The sequence below is a fragment of the Pelodiscus sinensis genome, chromosome 3 (genome assembly GCF_049634645.1).
Source record: "Pelodiscus sinensis isolate JC-2024 chromosome 3, ASM4963464v1, whole genome shotgun sequence".
Taxonomy (NCBI): domain Eukaryota; kingdom Metazoa; phylum Chordata; order Testudines; family Trionychidae; genus Pelodiscus; species Pelodiscus sinensis.
In genome coordinates, this window is record NC_134713.1 from 86437704 (window position 1) to 86464799 (window position 27096).

The window sequence follows — 27096 nt, forward strand, 5'->3', positions numbered from 1 at the left end:
AGGGATTGTAAGGAATGGATTGAACTGAATAATCATATTTAAGTTCATTAAAAGTTTCCAAAGATACATAAACCACACATGTAAAAGAACAGGAAAGAATGTGTCTGTATAACAGATATTACCTATTTAAAAGATGACTAAATAAGTTCCATGGACACGTTAATGAGGCTGATTCAGTCTTCACAGCTGCCAAGCTACCTTAAAAATCTTGAGCTGTGACAGCAACATGTTTTTTTTTAAAATTACAATTGCATGTGGGCACTCCAAAATACTATCTAATCTGTACTTGGTGTGGTATATGTAGGTATGTAAATGTTGTGACTGTGTTTTCTCAGCACTGTATGTTTCAATTTCTAATGAAATTGTCACAGGAGAAGTCATCATTTTATGTAGTACAGTTGATATTATAGAAGACAGACACAATAACTCACTTCCAGTTGACTGTGGTGAACTTTGAATCAGGCATATGGAGTATTTATTCTCTTCTTCTTTGTGTGTGTGTGTGTGTTACTGTTGATCTAAAATAAATGTTGGGACTGAAAGTATATGTTTGCTCTTTATATATGAGAAAATAACATTGCATTTCATAATAAAAATGTCGACTCCAGTGGCTGTCATCTGCACAGCTCCAAATTCCATTGTCCTTGCCATATTGCCACATACATCTGAAGGACAAAAGGAGAGTGTATGCCTTCATTAATGGGATTGTACGTGATAAACTTAAGTAAAGTTCAGAAAAGTGAGTGGCAGGCACAATGGGACAGAGATGCAGAGCAAAGCACTTCTGGAAGACAGCATGGGTAAATGTAATTTTGCATGACCTTTCCAATGCTATGCGTGTGGCACCATATAACTTCATTAATAACTGGTGAGTGTCAGACAGAATGAGATTCAGCAGATCCAAGATCCTATCCTAGTCCTTGGCCGAGGATTCCTAGGAGATCAGAACAGCTTCTCAATTAATTTCTTTTAGAAGACAATGGCTAACTCTTGTCCTCAGTCAATGAATGATCAGGCAAGCCAAGATAAAAATATGTCTACTCTGATTTTGCATTAATATGTCCTTTTCACAACTAGTCCTTTTAACTTAATAAATTGCCTAACCAAATACCCTTAGAGAAGAAATAGGCCTTGCAACACTGAGGGCTCTTCCTATATGATTTAAATCAGGGGTGTGGAATCCAGGGACCAGACGCAGCCCCACCCCCCAGCTTGCCTGGATCTGCCCCCCAAGGCTCTGGGTTCCCCTCCAACATTGGGGAGCCTAAGCTGGTGCACTCCCTTCCCCCCCCCAAGATTGGAGCACACAAAATCTACTAGCCTAGGTCCCCCTAGGCTCTAGCGTACAAGGTGAATGTGGGGAGACTCTTTCTCCTTTTCAGTCAGGGGCCACATCAGTGAGTTAGGGAGGGTTTTTGTTTGTTTTCTGTTTTATTTTATTGCTTCTAACTTGTGTGCAGCCCCTGGAGGATTTTTCTGTAGGCCAGTGGCCCCAAGCCCCCCAAAAGTTCCCCACATCTGATTTAAATAAAGCATTAAATCACTTTATTTAAGAAAAATCATTGACTTTTTAAATCAGTGCGAGACTTTGTAAATCTGTTTTGAAAAGTTGTGCTACTGCAGTTTGATATTCGTATTTTTATAATTAACTAAATTATACAGGTGGTCTCTTTAAAATTGCATTACCAGTGTCACTGCCCCTCTCCCATGGCTTATCACTATGAATATGCATAACTCAAAGAAGCTTTAGAAAAATACCTCATTTGACATAATGATTTTAATATTACAATCTGTTGAATGTGTAGATCCTTTGTTTTGTGCATGTCTCATACATGATACTTCAGATAGCTAGTGACTCAGTACTCAAACCAACAACCTGTGAATTTTCATGTTTGTCCTATAAGTCTAAACTGTGTTTGGTCCTAGAAAGACATGTGATCATGCCACCTGATACTGGAATCCACCTTGAGCCTGGTATTTTTCTACAGAGATGAGGGGTGCCAAACAAAGGGGTCCTGGAAGCCATTGGTCCTGTGTCTTCAGCTGGCTTTTGAAACTGCCTGGCGCACTCAAATTGAATAGCAAGAACTGTGAAGAAGCTGAAGTCCCCAGACAGAGTGAAGTTCAATTCTGATTTGAAGCTCCTTACCTGAGATAAGAATAACTATTTAGGATAGGAATTTGAATGTAACAAGTATCTTAGTGGATTAGAACTAGCTAGCACTTTTTGTTCATTTTAATTTAGTAACTTACTTTGTGTTTTCACCTGCAACCACTTAAATCCTACTTCTTGTACTTAGAAAACACACTTTTGTTTATTATCAAGCCTAGTGTAAATGGGAGAGAAACCACTGTGCATATCTGTCTTTCATTGATAAGGCGGGGGACCACCTTATGAGATTTCTCTCTGTCAAACTTTTACACAGGGCAAGAGATTTATTTGATATTTTGGTCCATATTGGGGGATTGGTTTCCTGAGCCCTCCTGGAGCTGAACTGCTTCAGTGTCTGTGTTGCTATTCGGGAGGGGGACAGTAACCCCAATTCGGTGCCTTGTCTGGGGGAGACCAGAGGATCTGGCCAAGGAGTGGGGAACCCCAGACAGTAGAAAGGTGAGCATCAGTGGCATGATCAGCAGATTTGGGGACAACCTGAAAGGGATTTCTGTGATTCATTCCATCACAATTGGTAAGCTATTTCATTTTAATTTAACAAAACTCGTATTGCCAATTTTCAGCATGTTGAAAATTAAGGCTTTGATCCAGCAAACATGTAAACAGATACGTAATTTTACTCACATGAATACTTATGGGATGAAAGTTATTCAACTGTTTCAGCATTGATGACTGAAACTTTTTTTAATTGTTACTGAAATAAACTGTCTTTTTTTTAAAAAGTGCTTAATTGTTAACAGGGAAAAGCTATATAGTTATTCAATATATTAACAAAGTTATGAATATTTTTATACACACATGCCAAAATTTTCAGTAACAGGATCTTAAACCCATATTTAGAGATCTTAGAAGAAGATTGTCAAAAATATACAGAACCATAGCATTTAAGGATAGAAGGGACCATTAGATCAGGGTACATCTAGACCACATGCCTCTGTCGCCAGAGGCATGTAGATTAGGCTACCAGGCATAGGAAAATGAAGCGGCGATTTAAATAATTGCCACTTCATTTAAATTTACATGGCTGCCGTGCTGAGCCGACAAACAGCTGATCAGCTGTTGTCAGCTCAGCGCTGTAGTCTAGACGCGCGGGTGTCGACATCAAAGGCATTTGTCGACCACCCAGGTATGCCTCCTGGGATGAGGTATATTTTATCAGTACGAAGGTACTTATACAGTGAGGACATCACTTCTGAACCTTCTTTTTGGTAAGATAAACAGATTATGTTAAATCTCTCATTGTAAAGCATTTTCTCCAACCCTAAAATCATTTTTGTGTTTCTCCCCCTGCACTGTCAGATTTTTCAACGTCCTTTTTAAAATGTAGGCACCAGAGCTGTCTGTTTTACCACTGTATTGGTCTCACCTCCCTGTACCTGCCTAATACTCCTTTGTTTATACATACAAGATTGAACTGGATCTCTTTGGCACAGCATCTTACTGGGAGTTCAGGTTTAGCTGCTTGTCAACTATGAACCCCAAATCCTTTGCAGAATTGCTGCTTTCTAGGACACAGTCCCTCACTCTGCACACAAGGGCTTTCTTCCCTTGTTCCTAAATGTATACTTTGCATTTGGCTAGATTAAAATACATTGTGCTTGAATGAGCGCAGTTTACCAAGTAAGTCAGATTATCCTATATGCTTGCCTTGGTATTAATGTTATCTGCCATTCTTGTGTCATCCACAAATTTCATCAGGAGCAATTTTTTATTTTATAATAAGTGGCTCATGAGCATAAGCCTCATTGATTTCAAAATGAAAACTGATGGAGGAGCATCACCAGGTCAAAGCACTTCACTTTTCTTGATTTGCGGAAGTTCAATGTTTTGAGAGTTTATGTTGGTTACAAACATAACACGGGGTATTTACTTATTGGTTTTGTACTAGTGTTTGTGTTGGACACACAGGAAGGATGTTAATGAGACCTTTCCTTTTACAGCATAAAAGGACATTTTAAGCCTGACATTTCTTAGTAGAAAAAATAGGACAAATCAGAAATTCTACTAACAGAAAATTAAAACATAGACTTTGGCAATTTAAGGCTATAAAATGGAAAGGAAATAAAGAACCTGTGAATAAAAAGCAAATGTAAGTTTTAAAATAACTTTTAAAGTATTTGAATCATGATTTTTATCCACCCTGCCTGCTAGCTGAAAGATCTGATTATGTTTACTGTCTGTACTGCTACACCTGCACTATGAGTTAGGCATGTGATTCTCCAGGTCATGTACACAGACTCAGGCAACCCCTTGTTGACCTGGCATGAGTACAAAAGGCAGAGTGCCATGGTAGCATGTTTAGTAGCAAGGGAAGCACAGATGAACTCAGCCAATACATACTCAATGGATTATGGCTGCTTTGTACTTGGCACAGCTCAGCTGTGTTGTCAGTGCAAATACCTTTGCCACTATGACTGCATGGCTATTTATACATGTACCAGTTCAGAGAGAGCTAGTGCGAGTCTGTGTATTAGTGGGGAAATCACACCCCGGAGCTTGTAATGTAGGTGTAGGCTAAGACTGCTGCCTTATGCAATGTCTAGAGGAAGGAACACAAAGTGCCAGGAGACCCTTTCCATGCCAGCCACTGAGATGTGGGCAACTGTGTTGTTGAACAGAGTTGGGAGGACCATCTTCAATGACATTACACTGGTAACCAGTGGGGAACCAGTGGGGAACCAGTGGGCTTGATAGTAAGCCTGTTCCGCAGGTGGAGCTACAGAAAATACACTCGCAGCACATAGGCATAACCTCTGATAGCAACCACAGGCAGTTCTGAAGAAATGTATGCCCTCACTATTCCAGTCAGCACTGAAAGAAACTTTATTTCTTTTAATGCAGACACACCCATCCTACGGAGACCTCAAAGACTTAAAAAGTCCATGTTTTCAATAGATTGTTGTATGTCCTGACATATTGACCTGTATTAAAACAATGGACCAAATTCACAGCTGGACATGGATCCATTGACTTCACCAAAGTTATTACTCACTTATACCAGCTGAGAATTTGGCCCATTAATGTACTTATTAGCCTTAACCTGTAGTTCTCTGGAGACTTTTATTTTAGTCAGGTCTTTTCCTTCTATCAGATGGTGGTTATTGTCTATACAGCCTTTAAATGCATTAAAACTGTTGCATTAACAGCAGTTTGTGTTAAAAAATAATTAGTTCTATCGTCTGAATGAATTGGCAGGGCTTATTGTGACCTTTGTTCTCCCACTGTGAGGAAATGGCATGGGACGGTGAGATGCAGTTGGAGATCATTGATTTTCTTGCATATAGCTTGTGGCATACTGGTATTTAGAAGAAACACAAGAGTGCTGAACTACTAAGAGAAGTGTTGTACTTAATGTGTCCTGAAGCTGGGGTTCATTAAGAAGCACGTAAGCTACGAAGAATGTGTTTTTCCTTTATTGACGTGCTGGGGGTGACACTTGAGAAGCCCATGCAGCAGAGGAAATTAACTTTAGTAGACTGAATCAATATTTGAAAGAGTGTAAATGGTGTTATTTATTTTTATTATTTTTTTTTATTTCTTTGCCCATATGTAGTTAGTATGTGCCTCATTATTATCACAAAATCCTTACTAATATAGGGCAAAAACCACTCAGCCACCTTTATTTGCTGGTCCTAAATCTATGATGCAGAGACTTTTCTTCTTGAATATTTCATGCTTTTGCTTGATAAATAGTCAAATGATAAAAATAATTTTTTTGAAAGTGTTCACAAAGGGTATCTGTCTGTGGGAATAAGAATTAGTTACTTACCTTCTTGATAACAATGTTTTTTTGAGATGTGTGTCCCCATGGGTGCTCCATATTAGGTGTCGATCCATCCCCACACCGGCTGATCAGAGAATTTTCCTAGCAGGATCTAGATACACAGTGCATGTCTAGTAACCACCTTGCATGCCTTTTGTCCATTAGCTGTGCACTTGGAGTGAACCCCCTTCCATTTCTTCTCTAAGGTGGAATCTTGATTACTGACTCCAAAGTGGAGGGGAGGAGGGTGACTAATGGAGCACCTATGGGGACACACATCTCGAAGAACCATTGTTACCCTGAAGGTAAGTAACTTATTCCTCCAGTGATGTCCCCATGGGTGCTCCACATTAGGTCACTGTAGAGCAGTACTCTAATGGAGGGGGGCTTTGGAGAAGTGGGTGTACCAGAGAAGAGAGCACTGCTCAACCGATGGTAGTGGTAGGGATCGGACTGATGTGATAGCATAGTGGTTAGCAAAGGCGTGGTCTAATGATGACATGGCATCCCTACCAATGTCCAACATGGGTATATTTGCTAGGAATGCCATGGCTCTTCTGGAATGTGCTGTGACATGGAGTGGAGATTGCTTATTCTGCATGAAATCTCATTGTATGTACAATGATATCCACCTGGCGATGTGCTGTGAGATGACTGGTTGGCCTTTGGAGTGCTCTATGGTGGCCAGGAAGATCCTGGGAGATTTACAGAATGACCAGGTTCTGTCCAGATAAAAGGCAAGCACCTTCCTAATATCCAGTGTGAGTAGGGCGGTCTCTAAAGGGTCCTTATTCAGTTTAGGAAAGAAGGAAAGTATATTGACTATTTAACATGAAAGGCAGAAACTACTTTTGGCAGGAATTTAGGATGAGGTCATAGACTGACTATATCCTTCATAAATAGTGTGAAGGAAGGATCTGCTATGAGCACCGCTATTTCTCACACTCTCCTTCCCAAGGTTATCATGACTAGGAAGGACACTTTCACTGAATGATGAAGAAGGGAACAGGAGGTTCGAGGTTCAAAAGGAGGTTTTATTAAAGCCTTCAGGATGAAGTTTAGATCCTAGGATGGCATTGGCTCCCATACGACTGGGTATACTTTGAACACGCCAGTTAAAAAGCATTTGGTTATAGAGTGTGAAAAGTTGGAAAACCCATCTATGGGGCCATAAAACATGATGGCAGAGAGATGGACTTTAATGGAACTGAATGATAGGCCAATTCCTTGAGATGTAAGAGCTACTCAAGAATGGATAAAATGTTAGAAGTAGATGGGGCGATAATTTGTCTGGTCTTGCACCAGGTGGAGACGTGTCCATTTATGTAAGTAAGTGCATCTGGTGGAAAGTCAGTGGCTATTGAGAAAGTTATGTTTTACTTGTTCAAAGCAAGAGCATTTGGTGTGGTGGCATCATGGAGTAATCAGGCTTTGAGGTGAAAACTGTTGGGGCTGGGATGTACCAAATGATTCTGTTGCTTCACTCATAGGTCTGGCCACTTCAGAAGGGATTGAGGGTTGCATAATGCAAGCTGAAGGAGGCAGGGGAACCATGTTAGCCTAGGCCACATTGGAACAATCAAGATGATGTGAGCCAGATCTTGTTGGATTTTGTGGATCACTCAACTGATGAATGGTAGAGGTGGAAATAGAGGAAGTGCCTTGACCATGTCATCAGGAAGGCATATCTGAACAATCCCTTCCCCATCCCTACTCTGGAAGATTTGGCTGGTGAGGTGCTCTTCTTACGACAGTTCTTGTTGGAAGAGGATGAGGAGGATTGTCTCTTTGTCCTTGCACAAGGCTGAGCCTTGTCTTTAGCTCCGATGGAATGAGTGTCCTCTGTGCTAGGCCTGAGAGACTTCTCCCACAGAGAGGATTGGCGGCAAAACTCTCTATCACATCTGGTCTGCACCATCGTGCTACTGCAGAATGAGCATTTGGTGGGAATATGCTGCTCACCAAGACAACGGATGCATGAGCATTGGCCATCCAACCTGGGCAGGACCTCCCTACATGTGTTGTACCTCTTGAATCCTGGAGAGCCAGGCATTTTTGTAACAGACTGAGAATGCTCTCCTCACTTCATGAGTTCACTGTTCATTGTTGTTAGTTTGTTTATTTATTTGGTTTTGGAAAAAGGGACCTGAGGGACTAGGAGGGGTAAGGGAATGGGACAAAGGAGGAAAGCTGAACAAAGAGAGTTAATAAATGCAATATTTATCTTTTTTTATGAGAAAACTGCTGAACTGCTAAGGACCGCTGGAGATGATAGAGAAGAAATTGAGGGGTGATCGCACCATACATGCAGCTAATGGACAAACGGCTCGTGAGGTAGCTACTGCACATGCACGACACGTGCAGATTCTGCTAAGAAAATTCTCTGATCATCTGGTCCAGGGATGCACCAACACCTAATGTGGAGCACTCAGAGGGACATCACTTGAAGAAGAACCAAAGGGTAGTTCAGTTCATTTGTTTGGTGAAGATAGTAATATTCCTGTTCCTGGATAAAATAATGAACTCCCATCTGGTTAAAAGTATTGCAGAGAAATGAGATTATAACCTGTGGAAAATGAACCTTCCACCACTGGTCCTCTGCACTGTATATCTGAAAGCTAGTGTTACCTCTCCCCTAGAAAGTAGTGTGTATCTAGTTTCATTGCCTCCTGCTTTTCTCGTAAGCCTCTGTACTTTTTGAGACATAGATTCATTTTTGTAAGCATGCTGGGCAGTACTAACTCTTAACTTTCGATGGCTGAAATAACTAAATAATATTACCTTGGCATTTGTAGTATTCCCAAAGTATTCCCAGTATTCTAATTCTACAAGAAAGTAGAGGGACTAGTGAAAATATCAAACTATTATTGTATAGTTACATAAAGTAGAGCTAGAAAGCTTAATCGCTTTATATTGCCTCATCCTTTCCTCCAGAAAACAATACACAAATACAATTATATTTTGAAATGAAAGTCCAGTTGATTAGGTTCAATATCTATTTTTGCCTAATACATGGTAGTTTGTATTTTTGTCTTGTTTATAGTGCTGTGCATCTATACATCTGAAAGATTTTTCACTCAATTTTAATGATCTCTTTGAATCCCTATAGGTTAAGAAAGAGTTCCTTCCACCTTTTATGAGTCTTAGCAATGGAGAAGTTTCTGCCAGAATATTGGAATGGTCTTTACCCTCAGAGGTCTTCCTGTTTCCTAGCTGAATACACTGCAGAAAATTAAGTTTGTGGCAAATATAAATAACAATCCAATGTACATATAGTTGAGACAGTAAGGGAGTAAAGTTTATAATATCACAGACAATGTCTTGCTTTCTTATATGGATTTGAAGTATATTATTTGGCATTTATATTGTGTGTGTGTCTTAAAAGAGCGGAGAACAGAATATGAAGAGATGTGATCGGAAAAGGGAATGGCACATAGCAAATTTCTTTCATAGTGTCTCGTTGAGCCAGATTCTGCCACCCTTATGCTGAGTAAAGCCTTTCAGTTATCTTGCATTAGTTTCAGTGAGGCTCCTCAGGTCGTTAGGTGCCATACAGCCAGGGTTATCTACAACTGATTTTGTGTATTTTTAAAAGCTCTATCCCTTGCATTTCATTGGGGCTTGTCTCAGTGTGAGGCATCATTCAGTTCAAAGGTGGCGACATCTGCCCTTGTGTTGACAAAGGAAGTATTCTCGACAGAGCTGTCCTCCATCTTCCTTAGGGATTATTATTATTTAATGTGGTTAGTCCAATGTGGATCTGATTGATGGTCATCCTTGAGCCCATTGGATATAAATAATATCTGCTGTAGAAATCTCGGTGAAGTTGCTATTTAGTGATCAGTGATTATTATGGTGTAAAATACAGACCTTTCCTCTCGAAAGCTTTTTCCAATAGACTGTTGCTTTTTATTTTATTTTTTTACTGTTTTGCAGGGAAACCCAACCATTCTGCTATTTTTGGTGCCAATTTCATTTTGTGGGCATTCCATGTGAAATCAGAAGGATGGATGGATAGATTGATTAAGGAATAGCAGAATGGTTATTTGAAAGCAATTTTTTCTTTCAATGACTTCTCTTATAATTGAAATGGCTCAAATGCAGGTTGCACAGTGTCTCTCACAAGACCCAGTTCCAAATAAATATTTCTCTGGTTTTCGTTTTGAGTGGCTGCATTTGTCAGATTTCCCATTTAGGCTATTCAAGTTGGAAATTTGCAAAGAGGACTTCTTTGCGCTACCTTGGACGTGACCATTTTATGCCTTATGGTTGGAAAGCAATCTCTGCTGCTGCAGGGAGGGGGAGTGAAGGGAAAGGTAATGAAGATTTTTTTTTAATTCCTGACTTTCTAATATATAACCTTTAAATGCCATTACTCATATTCTAAGTACTCCAGCATGGATTTGGTGAAATATAAACACTTTTCTATATTTCTTTTTGGCATTCTAGAGATTAATTGATAATCAAGGGCTCGGATTAAAAGCCACTCATTTTCACAAGCTCTCTGATTTCTTAGGACTTTGTCTTCATGAAAAGAGAAAGTAGAAATAATATTGGAAATAATAGTATTTTTTTTAATGGAGCAGAGGTGGGAGTACTTTTTGGGTACCCCTAAAAATAAGCCTTTATAGCCCCATTTCAATATTTTTACATTAGATGGGAGGTACTTCCAATAATTTGTGCAAGAATGCATGAAAATATATGGGAATTTGTGAATTAAATATTGATAACATTTTATTGTTTTTGTTTTTAAGGGAACTTTTTTCCACCTTTGCCATTTTCTAAGAGATAGGACCTACTGGCTTCTCCTAGCCAAATCCGTTTGAGGGGCCTATTAATCCGGTCTTCACCCTGCTTGAAGAAATGGAGTTTTACATGAAACGAGGAGTAACGGTAGTTTGGAATAGGAAGCCTAGTCCGAACTACCTAGTCCGTGCCGCGTGTAGCTGCGCGGCACGGAGTCCGCACTAGCGGACATTTAAAAATGGCAGCGCCCGGCAAGATGCAAATGAAGCCCGGGAAATTCAAATCCCGGGCTTCATTTGCAACTCCGGTTGCCTATATTACCACCCTAGTTCAAACTAGGGTGGTAGTGTAGACATACCCAGGGTGAACATGGTAGGCAAGGGGCTTACTCCCAAAGCTTTGAAGCTTATAACTCAATGATTTCATTCTAATCTCCAATGTAGGCACTCTATAGGGTATTCCTTAGTTGCAGACTCTCTAAACTTCATGTTTCCAAGAACAAAACCCCATTGAGCAAGCAAAGCCACACAATTCCCAGTGCCTGCAGTGATGTGGCAGATTAGGCCCAGAACAGGGACGGGGATCCCTTGGCATGCCGAGCACATGAGATTAATCAGGGTTAGCCCCTAGAGGCCACCAGATGTTTTATTTACCTAAGTGTCCAGAAGCAGAGCAGCTCGCAGCTCCCAGTGGCCACAGTTCACTGTTCCCGGCCAATTGGAGCTGTGGAAATTGATGCGGCCAGGCCACCACTTCCCATGACTCCCATTGGCCGGAAATGGTGAAACTGCAGCCAATGGGAGCCGTGAGTGGCTCAGGTAAACAAAACATCTGGCAGCCCACTAGAGGGGGAAACCATGTGAATTATATCTATCCTGTGGGCCAGAGGTTCCCCACCCCGGCCTAGACCCAGGAAGAGGGCACTGTTGAGTAATAAGAGAAGCACCACTCAGGATTGCTGTTTGTGACCTTGGACTAATCACTTGACCTCTTTATATCACCATTTGCCCGTTTGGAAAATAATAATAATTTCTTACTTTCCTTCCAGAGTTGTCATGAACAACAATTAACCTAAGTGTATTTGGGGCTCTGAAGATATCAAGTGCTTTGTAGTTCTATGTGGATGTATTAGCAGCTTCCAAATGTAGAGATACACCCACATTCCTCAGTATGGAATTTTGGTCATTAGTAGAACAGTATAAAAATATAGATAATATACTGTACTAGAAAATGATTAAACAACAACAAAGGGACTACTAAAATATGCCCTAGAAAAAGACCTAAATAAGAGACAATTCTCATCTGAAGGCATTTTCTATATTACAAAAAATTATCTATAAAATATTTAAAAAATAGTACTGAGTATTGCTCAGACATACCATATTTCTGATTTGTCTTCATCCAGTTAAAGGCTTTTGGAGGCTAGAGACAATCCCACCTCCTGCTTTTATTAAATAGAATGCTTTCCTTATGGTTTCCAGCTCTAAAATTGTCCTTTGGATAGCACAAGGTTATGGGGTTTCATGACTGAGAGCTCCATCAATCATATAAACCCACGTGCTGATGAGTTAGTGTTCTCACACAGTTGTTTTAAAGTGACTTCTTATTAATAGCTGTAGTTATTCTGTTACACTGACAACTGATGCTTTAGGAAGCTTCTTTAGAGAACACATATTGCCTTTTTTAGCACATAGAGTGATAATTTGCCTTTGTAAAAAGATTATGGAGTTGCAGCAGTTATTCTTAGAGCACTGCAAATCCACAGATATCCATGGCTCATTTTTGTGGATTCAGATGTGGATGCAGAAACAAATTTTGTATCTATAACCCTGCAAATTTATGGATATCTGCTTTACATCCATGTCTCATTTTTGCAGATACAGATGGGTATACACATTTTGTATCTATTCAAGGCTTCGGTTATTCCTCATTTTGGGATCCATCATGAAATAACAGGTTGAGAAAGAACGAGAGAAAAATTGGAGATAGCAAAGGATGAGTGGAGAGACACACAGAGAGAGAATGCTTTTGAAAGAGACATAAAAGCAACAAAAATAATTGTGTTGAAGGAATAAAGCAGTCAGCTATTTACAAGGCACTGGCTGAGTCCATTAAAGGGGGGTGGGTAGAGGAATAATCTGTTTTTGCATGAGGCATCATTGAATCTTAATAATAAAATCATGCCCTAATTCCCTGAATGTGCACTGGGGAAAAAGAGAAGCTAAATACAGTGCTGGAGCCATCCTGCTGGCTTGAAGCAGAATTGTTTGGAATCCCTGAGGAAATCAATTATTCCACACACCTTAGTGACACTCCTGAAAGGAATAGTGTATGCACCCTCCCAAAGCATCTGCTCACAACTCTAGTAAGCATGCAGGAAATTGTCTTGGGAGCTCCTGTTGGTCTCTTGCCAAGGGGCACACAGCAAGGAAAGGCACTCTGCTTTCACATCTAGCACCCGCATCCCTTCCATACATACCACAAGGCAATGTGTAGCAGTACTTTGCCCCTGTGCATTCTAACTAGAAGTGTGAAAAAACCTACACTGCTTTAATCCAAAGCAGCAAGTGCTTTCAGAAGTACTTAAGAGACTTGGTTTGGTTTCTGCATGTTCCCCTTCTCCAGCTAATACCACCAAGAGTAGTAGCAGCATTGGTTTCTCTGGTGTCTACCATATCCATCAAACACACTGACTCCTCTTTTTGCCAAGTGGCTAGCTGAAAATCCAAGAAGTTATTGTACTACTAGTGTCACTGTGCCCTCTTCTCCTCCCCCGTCTCCCCCGTGACTGTAACTTGCTCAAGATTACTTGAACTGCTGAGAGTTTTTGATTCCTCAATATTTCCTGGTGAGCTCATTCTAGAGGTGCTCAATTGTCCATTAAGAGCAGTTCAAGTGCCCATTCTATTGTGATCAATGCACATGATCTATTTCATTTACCCTTTTTCTGAAAAGATGCTAAGAGGAGTTGGCATATCTTTTGCTTCTTCATCTACATTCTAGAGCCTTATCCATGCGTGAACTTTATCCTTGCAACTCCCATGTTAACATCTGATTCTCGATTCTTCTGTTGGCAGGTATGTCAAGATCTATCTTTCCTTTGATTAGTCTTATCTGAATGAGCAAAAGACATCCAAGATGGAAAAAGGGAGAAAGATCCTGTATTCAGAGTATATCTGCAAGTAAGACTGTGAGCCTTGTCTCTTGAGTTTTCAATACCTCTTTGGGTGGCAGGTCTTGCTTCCCTTTTCCCCAAAATATTTCTTTTTTTATTTTACTTGTAAAACTTTATTTAAGATTCCTCAAATAAGGAACAGAGCAGCAAAGTACTTCAAATAAATTGCTTATTAAATGCTTTATTGGAGAAAAGCATCCTACTTTGGGATTCTCTTGGCCTGAAAGCTGATTTGTAATAAATTATTTCTTGGTCCAGCACAAGTTAGCAGATTTTCTACCTTGTCTGTAAATTCTGACATTCATAGTACTTGGCCCTTGACCTGGCACATATAAATCCGTTTGATAAATTACTCATGCAAAGCTTAATACCCAGTAGGCACAATGAACAGGGTCTCTCTCTTTTCCACCCCTATTGAGCAGGAGCTACAGCAAATTTGTCTTTAGAGAGAATTACTCTTTTCTAAAAAGTCACAGTATCTTCACCAACAAGCAGGCACAGTCATGGCCTGGCAAAACTATGTCCTCTTTGTGACTAGCTTTCATTGTTTTGCATTGCTCAGCTCTCCATAGCGGTCCTCCTCTTTCTACCAAGGGAAGTACCAACATACTCACACCTTATAACTTTACACTTCAGCCCTCCAATAAAGGGACACTTCTTAGCAACATGGGCTACCATGAACACAGAAAACCTGTCCTACACCCTCAGCATTGGCTTCTTATAGAATATTAAGCGAAGTTCAAGACATCAGCCCTGATTTTCAGGTCTATCAATGGCCTGGGCTCAGCCTATCCAAAGGATTGCACAAAACTCTGGGATGAAGTCTATATTTGACAACTCAGCTCCTCTGGCACATTAGTACTTGCTAGTATAAAGGTAAATCTCATTGGTGTGAGAGACAGGGATTTCTCAATGGTGAGTCCATGTCTGTGGAACAAACTCCCACAAGAACAATGGACCCACACAAAACTCACCACCTTTTCCTCTACACTACACGGAAGATCAATGCTGCCACAGTTGATCTTCCAGGGTTCTATGTAGCGGATGTGGTATAGACCCACTAGATAGAACTCAGAGGGCACCCTCATCATTACTAGTACTTTACCATTCACTGGTTTGTTATTTAATGACTCCAAAGACAGTTACAGAAGGAAAAACATATTTAATATTTTGGGACCAGAAGTACAAAAATCAATGTAGGCATACTCTACTAAGATGACTCCAATTCCCAATTGTACATGTTAACAAATACTTCCAAAGGTCCGCTTAACTAGGCTGCTTATAAGACTGTGGAATAGCAGGACTTTCAGTGGAGGAGGGGAGATTATAACACTCATTATTCTGAGGTGTTGTTTTTCAGAGGTTTCCTGTGGACTGAGCAAAGGGGGAAAATCGAAAAGAATATTTCAGCAGAGATGATCCAAAATCATTACACTCTTCAGGGAGATTCCCCTAGCTCATTTAAAAACACAATGAAAGAAGAAATCTGAGAAGGTGCTACAGAAAACTTTGGTGACTTTATGAACTACACTTGGCAGAGGTTAGTCCTTATGAAGAAGACTGAGATTTCAAAAGTAAAGATTTTTGAGCTAATTCAAGTCACTGGGCTGGGAAAAAACACTCTTTAAAATGGAGAGATATAGTCTGTGGGGAAAATGAACAGACAAGTAAGGCCATATTTAGGTTGTGACATTTTTTTCACTTCTCTTTTTGTGGTCTTTATGGTCTTACCCACTAACTATGCATGGCAGCAGTGTGGGAGAAAAAATCAAATAACTCCAATTGTGTCAAAGGGGGGACTGTGCAGAAATCAAAACTCTCTGAAAGAAAACTGCTGTAAGGGTTAAAAGTTTTCCAGACCTCTCTCCCTGTAACAGAGAGAAATCAAATTAACTCTAATCAAGACCCTTACAATGCCTCCTATCTCAAGTTCATGGATACTCCTAGTCTGTCACAATTTGTCATGTAAACTCTTTTCTTTGTCACAGTTTGCCTTGTAGACTCCTCCACTCAAGTTCTCATGTGGCTTTGTGTACTGTAAAAACTTACTTCTAGCACTCCTGGGGTGAACGGAAGTCTCAGAGTACTTCTGCTGAGACTTTGATATGTTAAAGAAGAACAATCAACAACTGAACTGTCTAAGCATTCTGTATATAGGATACCTGAATCTGTCTCTCATTGCTGCTGCTTTCACTCTTGGAAGTGACAGCCTGCATGCATGCATCATAAAGTTTTTCCTTCTAGGTTTCTCTCCTGCCTCACTGATTTGACCTCCAGCCTCGGACCCTTCTGGGGGCTCTGTACCCCAGGGGAGCGAGATTTCCCCCTCAGCAGGATGAATAATTGTGACCTTCAAGAACATTCCACCCAAATTTGTGGGTAGCTTTGTTTGACTTGGTGGCAGTGCTTGCTGTGTTAGTGAGCTCTCTTGCAATAACCAGTTTGATCTCAACAAAGTGTCACAGGCTATAACTGAGAGGACAACAAGGCTACAGTTAAAGCTAAACTTAACTTTCGTTCTCTCTTTTCTTTTTAAGTGGTTCCAGCTGTTTTAAAACAGCTTGAAAATGCCACAACAATTCCATGATCTTTTGCACAGAGTCTTAGGCCTGTGGCTTACAATATTAAAGCTTTTATGAGGTGGGAAGGCAAGGAGGTAGGAGTCTGTAATAACTCAAGTTTTTAAATTGTGAGTCTCGTCTACTCTCATGTCTCCTCTCGTACTGGCTGACTGCTTGGCTTTCTCCCTCTTTAGGATGGAGGGGATAGGGAAAGCTTTTTCTCCTCCACTTTAAGGATGCTGAAATCCATACACACAAAAATCCTTCTATGTTGTTTAATAGGCTGGTATAGTTGGGAGGAATGTTTCCTGCCTTTAAAGTCTCGTCAGAGGAAAAAAAAACACCCTGACTATATCATGGCAAATGCTGGATAATGCCTCTTTTATTTAGCCTGCTGGGAAATCAATTCATTTCAAAAGAGTACTTTCATTGTCAATTACCAGAGTAGTCCATTATTTTACTCAAAGTGTTCTAAAATCTTATTCTTTTTATGGGAATAATAACTTTACACTTATCTCAAGGGCTTTTTATTACTTAGTCCCACAACACCCAGTGAGGCAGGTGAGTATTATTAGTCTCCTTTTACAGATAAGGAAGTATAGCGAGAGTAAGGACTAGACTCCACATAGGATTCAGGTATTATAATATCAAGCTCCCAGGCACCCAGATGACTAATAGTAGGGATATTAACATATAGTCGACTACATGAATAACCAATAAGCCTAGGTTTATTGGTTAATCTTGTCATCTACATGCACTCCCCTCCCCCCACCCATTGCCTCTGTAGGAGTAGAAGCTTTAAGCAGTCTCCCCACAAGCACCAAATCCACCTGTCTGCCCCTCCCCCTCTGTGTTGTTAAAGTAGCAGCAGCACAAAGGGTGAGGGGGGTAGGCAGGAGCTGTACATGTGGGCATCTGGCTTCCAAGACAGATCCCCACATGTGCCAGAAGGGTGGACTACCAGCCCCTCCCTTGCTGCCTCCTTAAAAGCCAGTCCCCTCCAGTGCCAGCTCCACGATGCTGCCTGCCCTCCTTGCTGCCTCTATTAGAGGCAGCAGTGAGGGGGTGTGTATAGGGGAGACTGCAGTGAAGCAGTCTCTGTCCGCAGTGGCCCCCTGGGTTTGCTGCGGAGAGAGGCTGGTCTGCAGCAGCAGCCCCTGTCTATGAGGGTCCAAGCTCCATGTGGATGGAGGTTGCTGGCATAGACCAGCCTCTGTCTGTGGGGAAGTTGGACTGTCCATGAGAAGCTCGAACCCCCGTAGATGTGGGCTGCTGCCACCCCATACTGCTGCCTCTGTATCAGAGGTAGTAGTGTGGGGTGGCAGGCAGCTGATCTGCACAATGAATTGGAGGCAGCAGTGCAGGGTTGTAGAGGGCTCCCCAGGAGTGCACTTCCTGCTGCCCTGCCCCCAGAGACTATCAAATAGTCATGTAACTGCAAAAATTTCATGCAGTTACATGCCTATTCAATTACACAATATCTAACATCCCAATCTAATAGAACCCAGAGCCTCAAGCTGGGTTCTCTTTCCCTATGCAATGTGTGGGGAGAATTAGGAACCCAAGAACAGGATCCATGGAAGCCATACCTGAAGCCACCTCAGCCAGCCAATGTTGAGCTGAGAGCTGTGGCTTTAAGCCCTACCTCTCCAAAGAAATTAGGCATCTATCTCCACTTAGAAGTCACAGTTGGGAACTGTTTCCTGGCATTGGGTGCCTAAGCCAGGTCAGTATTGTGTCCTGAAAAAACAAGACGGTGGTAGCACCCTTCCCATATAACTTTTTGACTAGGGAGTGGAGTATTCACCTAGGATGTGAGGGACCTAGGTTCAATTCCCCCCTCTGAATGATGTGAAGGATTTGAATGTGAGTTTCCCACCTTTTAGGACAGAGTTCACATTATAGGAACTGCTCTGTATTTACAAATATAGTTTATGAATACATTTAGCACAGACACAAACACTCCAAATGTACATCTGAATATCCACATACATCATCCATTACAGAACAATCTCAAGTGTTATGTCATCATCTTCCTCATTCCCATCATCTTCCCCATTATTATCAGTAGCCTTCATTCTGTCACCTCCTGGGCTGTGTCCAGACTCAGGGGTTTTTTCGGGAAAAGTAGCCTTTTCCCGAAAAAACTTCCCCTGCGTCCAGACTCAAGCCGCGTTCTTTCGAAATTATTTTGAAAGAACGCGGCTTTTCTTTCGATGGCGGTAAACCTCAATTTACGAGGAAGAACGCCTTCTTTCGAAAGTTCCTCTTTCAAAAGAAGGCGTTCTTCAATGTAAAGAGGCCGTCTTCGAAAGAGAGCATCCAGACTCGCTGGGTGCTCTCTTTCGAAAAAGCGGATTTCTCTTTCGAAAGATCCGCCTGCAGTCTAGACGCGATCTTTCGAAAGAGGCTCTTTCGAAAGATGCTTTCGAAAGAGCCTCTTTCGAAAGAAGCCTGCAGTCTAGACATAGCCCCAAGGAGTACAGCTCCTTCTGCTACTGAACCTAGGCTAGGCTGCCACTTTTATTTTATGTTACAGTGAAGCAGTTATGTTTGATGTTTATTCAGTTGGGATTTTTCCCTTTTCCACATTTGTATTTCCTCATCTTACTAATGTTGGAGTGTCCTTCTCCTACAGCTATATCATTGATCTCAACTTATCATACATGTCAACTCATTGCTGTGGTTAAGTATCACATTTGCTATTCCTGTTCTGACTGGTTATTTTGGTACTTTCCAAGTTGTGGTGTACCTTTTAAATTTAAAAGGGTATGAACTTAGGAAAGTCCCTATGCTACCCTACTTTAACACATCATATGTCGACCTTATGCTTTAGCACATCACATGCTAGTTAGGTGAAAGGTCCCAAACATATCTGAGCCACCTTTGCCATCTGAGTGAATGGCCCCAGACACACGTATGCTAACTTTGCCTTAGCTCAACATATAGGCTATAGCCTGTAAATCCCTTAAATTACAGCCAAACCACTTTAACAGAAACTTACTATAACCTATTATAATAAAACAAAATCAAATACAATCACATTAAAAAATAAAATAAAATCTTAAAATAATAAAATCAAACCATAAGGAAATAAGAAATCGAAAAGAGAGATATATATAGGCAACCAAACAAGTTAACCCTATGCACTAAACACACACACCTTTTGATGGGGTGATTTGTAAAATGAGCCCCATCATGTAGGCACGGGTATAGATGGTCAGAGGTTTGTGGGGCAAGTTACAATGCCATGTGGTGTTGCAGGAAGAGTATCAGAAAGATGATACTCTGGACCAGTGGTCCCTGTAAGCTGAGTGTTTGGGCAGCCATCCAGGAAAAAAATTAGAGGGAACACTGCCTCGGACATAATGGATTCTTCATCCTTTGATATCTTTAAAGACTGGTCATCTTTTTAGAATACATGCAATAGTGCCAACAGAAGTTATGGACTTGTACAAAAATTAAAAAGTGAGGTTTTCACAGCTGTGTTATGCAGGAGATCAGAATAAATTATCATTAGGATTCCTTCTGGTATTAAAAGCTTATGAGTTCACTACATTAGTGAAATATATTCTACTAGCCTTAATTATCTTTTTGCTTTCTACAGACACCTTGATATTACTAATAAGACAGATCCCACCCTCTGCCCCGCAAGATAAAAGAATGTGCTATGCTATACTCACTGTCTATGCAGGGGCAGGGTGCATGGTTTGCAGGCAGCTGTTGCAGTTTTGCCTGTCTCTGCTTGGAGGAAGTCCCTGGAACAGCAACACCTGACTTCCTAGACAGTGATGAGGAAAGGCCACCCCTAGTCACAAAACAATAGGCAAACAGCAGCATGATTAGCCAATACCGTTATTGGCTAGTTGTTCAGGTCTAGTGTGTCAGATATCACATCTGTACCTGCCTTCTTTGGTTGCTGCTAAGCACAACATTTCCCATTCCATGTCTTAACCTCTGTCAGCCAGATGTGAGAGTGAAGTTTTCACAGCCAATTTGTTGCTGTAATCAGGGGTCCAGTGCTGAACAGAAAAAGATTATCTTGCATGATCCACACAATAGGATGGAGAAAGGAAAAGACAGCCAACAATGTCAGGCAGGAAAATCTCTGTACGACTGGATATGTGTCTGATCTTATTTCTAAGTCTTCAATCTTAACCAGGGCTTTCTAGTGCCCTTAGATGTGCAGTCAATCTGTGTCAGGCCATACTGTGCAAATAAGGGGGACTGGCAGTTCACAGATTAAGTGACAGATGAAAAGACTTGGCCTTCATTGTTATTTAATTTAGTTCCAGGTTGATGAGCTTCAGATGGCTTTGCATTTCATTCTGACATGGAAATCTTTAACTTTGCTTTTGATGGAAGAAAGCTAGTCACTGGGGAGCTTCATAGCTGGCAGAGAAAAGTAAATGGACTACAGGCCCTGAAATCCAGTGGGGGTAGTATCATTTATGAAGTGGTAAGAACAAGGCATTCTGTGCCATCGTTACATTCTCTAGGTAAGATTAGTTTCTTATTGATCTGTGTGTTACTTGTTTGGAGCCTGAGTATCTTCTGAGAGTTGCAACTAGCCAAGGGGTGGGGGGGCCTAAGCAATGAATGGGTCAATTTCACTTTTCTACAATGACATTCCTCATTTTGGCTTTTAGTGCCTGATTGTCTAGACTGGAAAGGCTGCATGATCCCCACTATTACATTGTATGTTGTTAGCGGGGAAAGATAATGTGCTTGATAATTTTTGTTTGTATTTAGATACATTTCCCACACTATGCTGTGCTTTCTTGATGTGTGCAGAAACAATTCCTGTAGTTGTTTAAATCTATTCTATTTATTAGACATGCGGGGACTAGAAGCAAAATGCATTATGCCTCTTCAGCTGAATTCAAACTGTGATCCTGTAATGAAGATTGGGCTGTTACTTAAAAAGTTTGGAGGGAGGGTGAGCACTGTAAAGATAAGCCCTTTTATTCTTTCTGCCACTCATTTCTGGGACTGAAATGTAAAGCTTGAACTTTTGGAAAGGTGCAGAATTGCAGTCTGGATTCCTTTTGTACAGGCTGTTCTTCATAATGGGCTTTTAAAAATCCTATTCTGAGTTTTTTCAAATCATGGCTTATTTTAGGTTTTATCTAGCACTCCCAGCTTTACTTCACAACAACCCACATTGTGATAGCCAGAGATGGTGCATTAAATATGTGTTGCAGGGAAAGGCACAGAGAATTTCTTTTCTAAGGCATCACTTCGTATTTTTGACATTTATTTGGTTCGTGTACATTCACATTGCTAAGTGCTTAGATGGGAGTTTTTAAGTTAATCCTGGGTATAGTCTTAGGGGTTTGGCTTAATTTGCTATATCTCCATGAAGTCAGTGTAGCCGTGACGATTTACACCAGAAAAGGATCTGCCTCACTGAGCCTTTATATTCCACCCGCCTTCTATAACTTCCTATCTCACAGGATGAATTCCTTTGGAAGATACTGGGTTCCCATATTAAAACAAAAAATCTCTTTTCTTGAGGAAGGATAGAATTTTAAGATCTAAGGGACGATATTCTGAGTTGCTATCATCACCATGCCATTAAACCCATGCTGATCTTTATCTACTTGGTATCTGGTCTCAGGACTGGAATGCCATAGAAAGAGCATAGTGCACTATAAAATCAGAGTTGGTTTGTGTTTTGTGCCATGCATCACTTCTTTAAAAAAGAACCTATGAAGAGCCAAGTTGGCAAGGCATCAACAAATGCAGCCCACAAACCAATGAGTTCCAAGTGATATATTGCAGAACCATGTGATGACAGAACAGCACTTCTCATGCCTTACCTACACTCTGCCCACAAATTAATCTCTGCCACCATTTCAAAATTCCAGAAAACATCCAAAAGCTGCATTTTAACGCCTAAAAAAAGCAATTTCCCTCACCAGATTGAACTGACCTGATTGAAGGAAATGAATATTCAGTCCTGTACCAGTGACAGCTTTAAAAGGGCCAATATGTCATAAGCCAACCTGGCCCAGAGTGGGAGCAAGAAAGCCACTCTCTGCCCATCTGCAAAAGGAAAGCACACGTATTCCTAGCTCTGACATGCTATAAAATAGTAGACATTCAAATTATAACTTTCTGCTTCATACCAAAGCAATTATATAGATAATTTTAGCAGTTTCTGAATCAAAGTTATAATTTTCCTTTTTCTCACCTAGCATGTGGGTGGAGGAGGTGACCAATCCAAGAGTCAGCAAGGTTCAAATTCACCACTAACAGCAAAGGAAATGCCAAAGCCCTGTTAGCCTGCAAAAATGTACTTTGTGCGTTTGGTCATGTTGATAAACAATATAGACAAACTTTAAGATGGCATTGAAAGCACATATCAGTAACTTATGTCAATGTTGTAATTATCCCAAAGACAATTGTAAGAAATGCAGAAAATCCAGAGTAAAGGTTAACTCTAAAAGAAATGCAAGCATATACTTTTAGGACTCCTAACCAACCTGAGCTCTGAACTTTAGGGTCACCATGCGAAGCAATACAATTGACATATATTAATGTGGTATTTCCAGATAGGACAACAAGAGTTCTTTAAAACACACTGGATAATTTCACAGGGATTTTTGTTTCCTGATGGTCTCACCACCAGGCAGTTCGGTCTTTAAAAAGAATAATTTTAGATTATTGTGGAAACACTGGTCACAACTCCACAGTTCATAATATGCCTCCACCTCATTTTTTTGAGGTTTTACAGGATCTTTTGAAAAAGCACCCCATTTTCAAAAGAACCACATCTAGATGGTGGGTTCAATTTCAAAGTAGCGCTTTTTCAAAAGAGCACCATTACGTGATTATGCAAATGATGCCCGGGATATTTAAATCCCCACTTAGTTTGCACTTTCAAAGTGCTTCATTTACATCCCTCTGCCGACAGAGGAATGTAGTCTAGATGTTGCCCTAGTGCCCTCCTACTTACTGCTTGAAGCCCTGGTCTATAGTAGGACATTATTTCGAAATAACCCCCTAAGGTTGAATTTATAAGTGGTGCATCCGCACTACCAAACCCATTATTTCAAACTAAGGGTCCACAGAATTCAAACTCTGTACTCCTGGTTTTTATCAGGAATAATGCTAATTCCAAAATAGTAATTTCAAAATAATGGTAGTGTGGATGCTATGGTTCCATTAATTCAAACCAATTGGCCTTTAGAAGCCTCCCGCAGCTGTCAGCTCTGACCGCTCTGGCCACACCAGGCATCTCCACTGCTCTCCTTCTCCTACAGAGCTGTAAAAGTCCTGGAAAAATAAGAGGTGTCTGACCCACATGGCCAGCAAGCCCTGTGCAAGTGACCAGGACACAGAAAGAGACATGAGTACCCCCAATGCTCCCTCGGATCCTCCAACGTCTGCCAGCACTTCTGCTGCTCTACTGCCCAAGGACAAAGAAGAGTTCCGGCCCAGAACTGCTAAGCAGGTCTGGGGTCCCTCTACATTCCACCCCCATTCCAGAATGGTCTTTCCCTGAAAAAAGCCACACCGGGACCCTGAGCTGTTTAGCAGCAATAATTCACCATACCAACAATACTTCCTCATAAGGAGACTAGAGTCTTACAGCGCTGTCCTTCTCTCTAGCCTCCCTTTCCTCAAGGAAATGTTTGAGGAGTTGAAGACCATGGCAGACAGAGGCCACTCCTCAAACACTAGTATTATCTTCATCTCCAGACAAGGCCATTATCCCTTCACCACTTCCATGGCTAGTGATTTGGGGCAATTTCAAGACTTCATAAAGAGAGTAGCTGATGCTTTTCAAAGTCCACTCAATGAGATTAAGATCACACAGTACAAATTGTTGGATATCTTGAAGTCAGCAACATACTCTAGGTGCACAATACCCATGACTGAGGGTCTCCTGGATCCAGCTAAAACTGTATGGAAAACACCTGCTACTGTGTCACCAACTTGTAAGTGGGTGGATAAGAAATATTATGTTCCCTCTAAGAATTCTGATTCTTTTGTTGTTCTTGCCCCCCAACCCTGCCCATGTACCTTCTAGTAATGGATGCAGTAAAAGAGTGGAATAGGAAACCTTTCTCAAGTCTATCCCATATGAAAAACATCAAGAAACATTATCTCTTTGGATAGAAGTTCTACTCATCAGCAACCCTGTAATTCAGGCAATTAAGGCCAAATATAATGCTATTCCCTTTAATTGAACATCTGCTTCAGGATAATAGAGAGCAATTCTTGTCCATCATCTTGGAGGGCTAATTAGTGGCCCGATCACTCTTTAAGCACCTTTGGATGCCATGGACATTGCAGACAGATCCTCTCCGTAGCTATAATTATGCACAAGGTGTCATGCTCTTGTTTATGGTATTTTCTAGAGAGGTATAGAACACCATCTGAGGATCTCCTCTTTAACAGCAATAGCCTTTTCTCAGAGATCCAAGATGAGTCCTAGCATGCTCTGGAGCCACCTTGTAATCTCTGGACATATATACACCTACAAATAGGTGAGGGTTTAATTCATCACAGACTGCCCAGAAAACATCTCCTGATCAGTTCTCTGGATACCATAGATTGACTGACCCACCTAAGAGGAAAAAAACAAATTTTAAAGAAAGAAAGGACCTCATCCGGTCATCTTCAAAGTAACAATTTCAATGGGTTTGTATGCTCCAGCTCCTCTGGTTTTACTGACTCCCACTTTGGAACATACAGGTGTGTCTACCCAGCACCCTAAACTCAAAATAAGATACGCAATTTGTGTTGTGCAAATTGCATATCTTGTTTTGAATCTATTTCAAAATAGTTTGTTTTAAAATTTGGAGCATTTACACAGTGCCAAATTTTGAAATAATGCACTATTTTGAGCCATCCCTTAACCCTCGTGCAACAAGATTTACCAGGATGGAGAAATAGTGCACCCATTATTACAAAAAAAAATTCAAAATAATGGGAGGCTTGTGTAGAAGAGGGATAGCTATTTCAGGATACCTCCAGTATCCAGAAATAGCCATACCTTACTTTTCTCAATATGCTTGGAAGTGAATCTCTACAGACAAGTGGGTCACATAAAGGTCATAACATCAGACTGTACCATCCATTTTATGGTTTTCCTTTCTTTCCTCCCCCACCTTCCACATCCCTCATCAGGCATCCCTCTGACAAGAATTTATTAGGACAAAAATAAATTCTCTCCTTTGATTAGAAGCAATAGAGACAATCCCTCCTTCTCAAAAGAGCAAGGGGCTTTACCCAAAGTATTTCCTTGTACTAAAGAAGGATGGAGACCAGTATTAGTTCTAAGAGCTCTAAACAAATTTGTAAAGTCTCAGAAGTACAGGATGGTGACTCTGGCAGCTACAATTCCGCCACTGGTGAAAGAGAATGGGTTTTCATCACTCATCCTACATCAGCCACACAGGTAGTATTTACACTTCCCTATTTTCCAGGATAATTTCCATTTATAAGTGCATCCCTTTGACTTTCTCTCAGCCTTCAAAGTGTTTTCAAAAGTCCTGGCTTTGCTTGCCTCTGACTTGCAAGTAGGAATAAGAGATCCTCCGGAAAAGGGCTTTATTCCAGAGGATCGCGCCAGTCTAGACGCTCTTTTCCAGCTTTTCCCCAAGCCAGAAAAAAGCGGCGGCCATGTTTGTTTAAATCCCCCGCGGATTTCCCTATTCTGACTTGCCTGCTTTGCATGCCTCTTCCGGAGAAGGGGCCAGTCTAGACATAGCCCTGCTGTTTCATGGTGCTCTGGAAGCACTGGGAGGATGGAGGAGGAGTTTGTCAGTGGGTCACCAGTGAGGAAGTGGTGCTGTGAGGAGAGGGGAGAGAGGAGAGCTTGGCTGAAAGTTAATGCTTCACTCCCACTCATTTTTCCCTGGGAGGTGCTCTGGGGCTGGAGCACCCATGGAGTTGGCATCTATGCCTTAGATCACAATAAGCAACTATCTTCTGCTCCTAGGAGCAAACTGCCATGTGCCTCTTGTGACTGATCATGCCAGGCCACATATCCACTGCTTTCAAGGTTGGCTCAGAAAGACCTATTCTCCAATGAGAAACTTTGGACAAACAGGTGATGGTCCCTCTACATGTGGAAAGATCAACTCAGTGTCCATGCAGGAGTTCCTTTCTGTGAGCCAGCGCCATCAGTAACGTTAACAACAGTCAAATCACCGTTGGGATAGGAGTCCACCTCAATGGCCTCACCACTTAGGGCAGATGGATAACTCAGGAAAGTCTTCGTGTCAATCTGCTGGAGCTCAGAGCTTTCAGGAATACTTGTCTTCATCTCCTACTGGTCCATCATGGGCAAATCAATCCAGGTCATGATGGACAAGTGTCCTAAATCTTTTATATCAACACGCAGGCAGGCACAAGATCCCCCTCCCTGTGTGCTGAAGCCATGACACTATGGAACTAGCACATAGATAATCAGATGCAAATTTCAGTGGTCTACTCCTAGGTATTCAGATCACCACATCTGATATCTTCATCAGACAATTTTCAAAGGACTACAAAAGGGAGCTAAAGACTCAAGTTCTCCACAGCATATTCCAAAAATAGGGGCTGCCACAGGTAGCTCTCTTGGTCACTTCCAGATATAAGAAATGCCCTCTTTTCTGCTGAAGGATGAGTCTGGGCAACCACTCTTTAGGAGATGCCTTTCTTCAGTCTTGCAGGAAAG

At 41.2% G+C, this 27096-nt stretch overlaps 1 long non-coding RNA gene across 1 annotated transcript; it reads right to left on the minus strand.

Moving 5' to 3' along the window:
* Positions 1-1409: 1409 nt before the first annotated feature.
* Positions 1410-27096, minus strand: LOC142827870 (uncharacterized). The gene is made up of 3 exons (XR_012902653.1): positions 22354-27096; positions 20102-20226; positions 1410-2149 (listed from the first exon to the last, which is right to left on the minus strand). It is a non-coding gene; the product is annotated as an uncharacterized LOC142827870 (long non-coding RNA).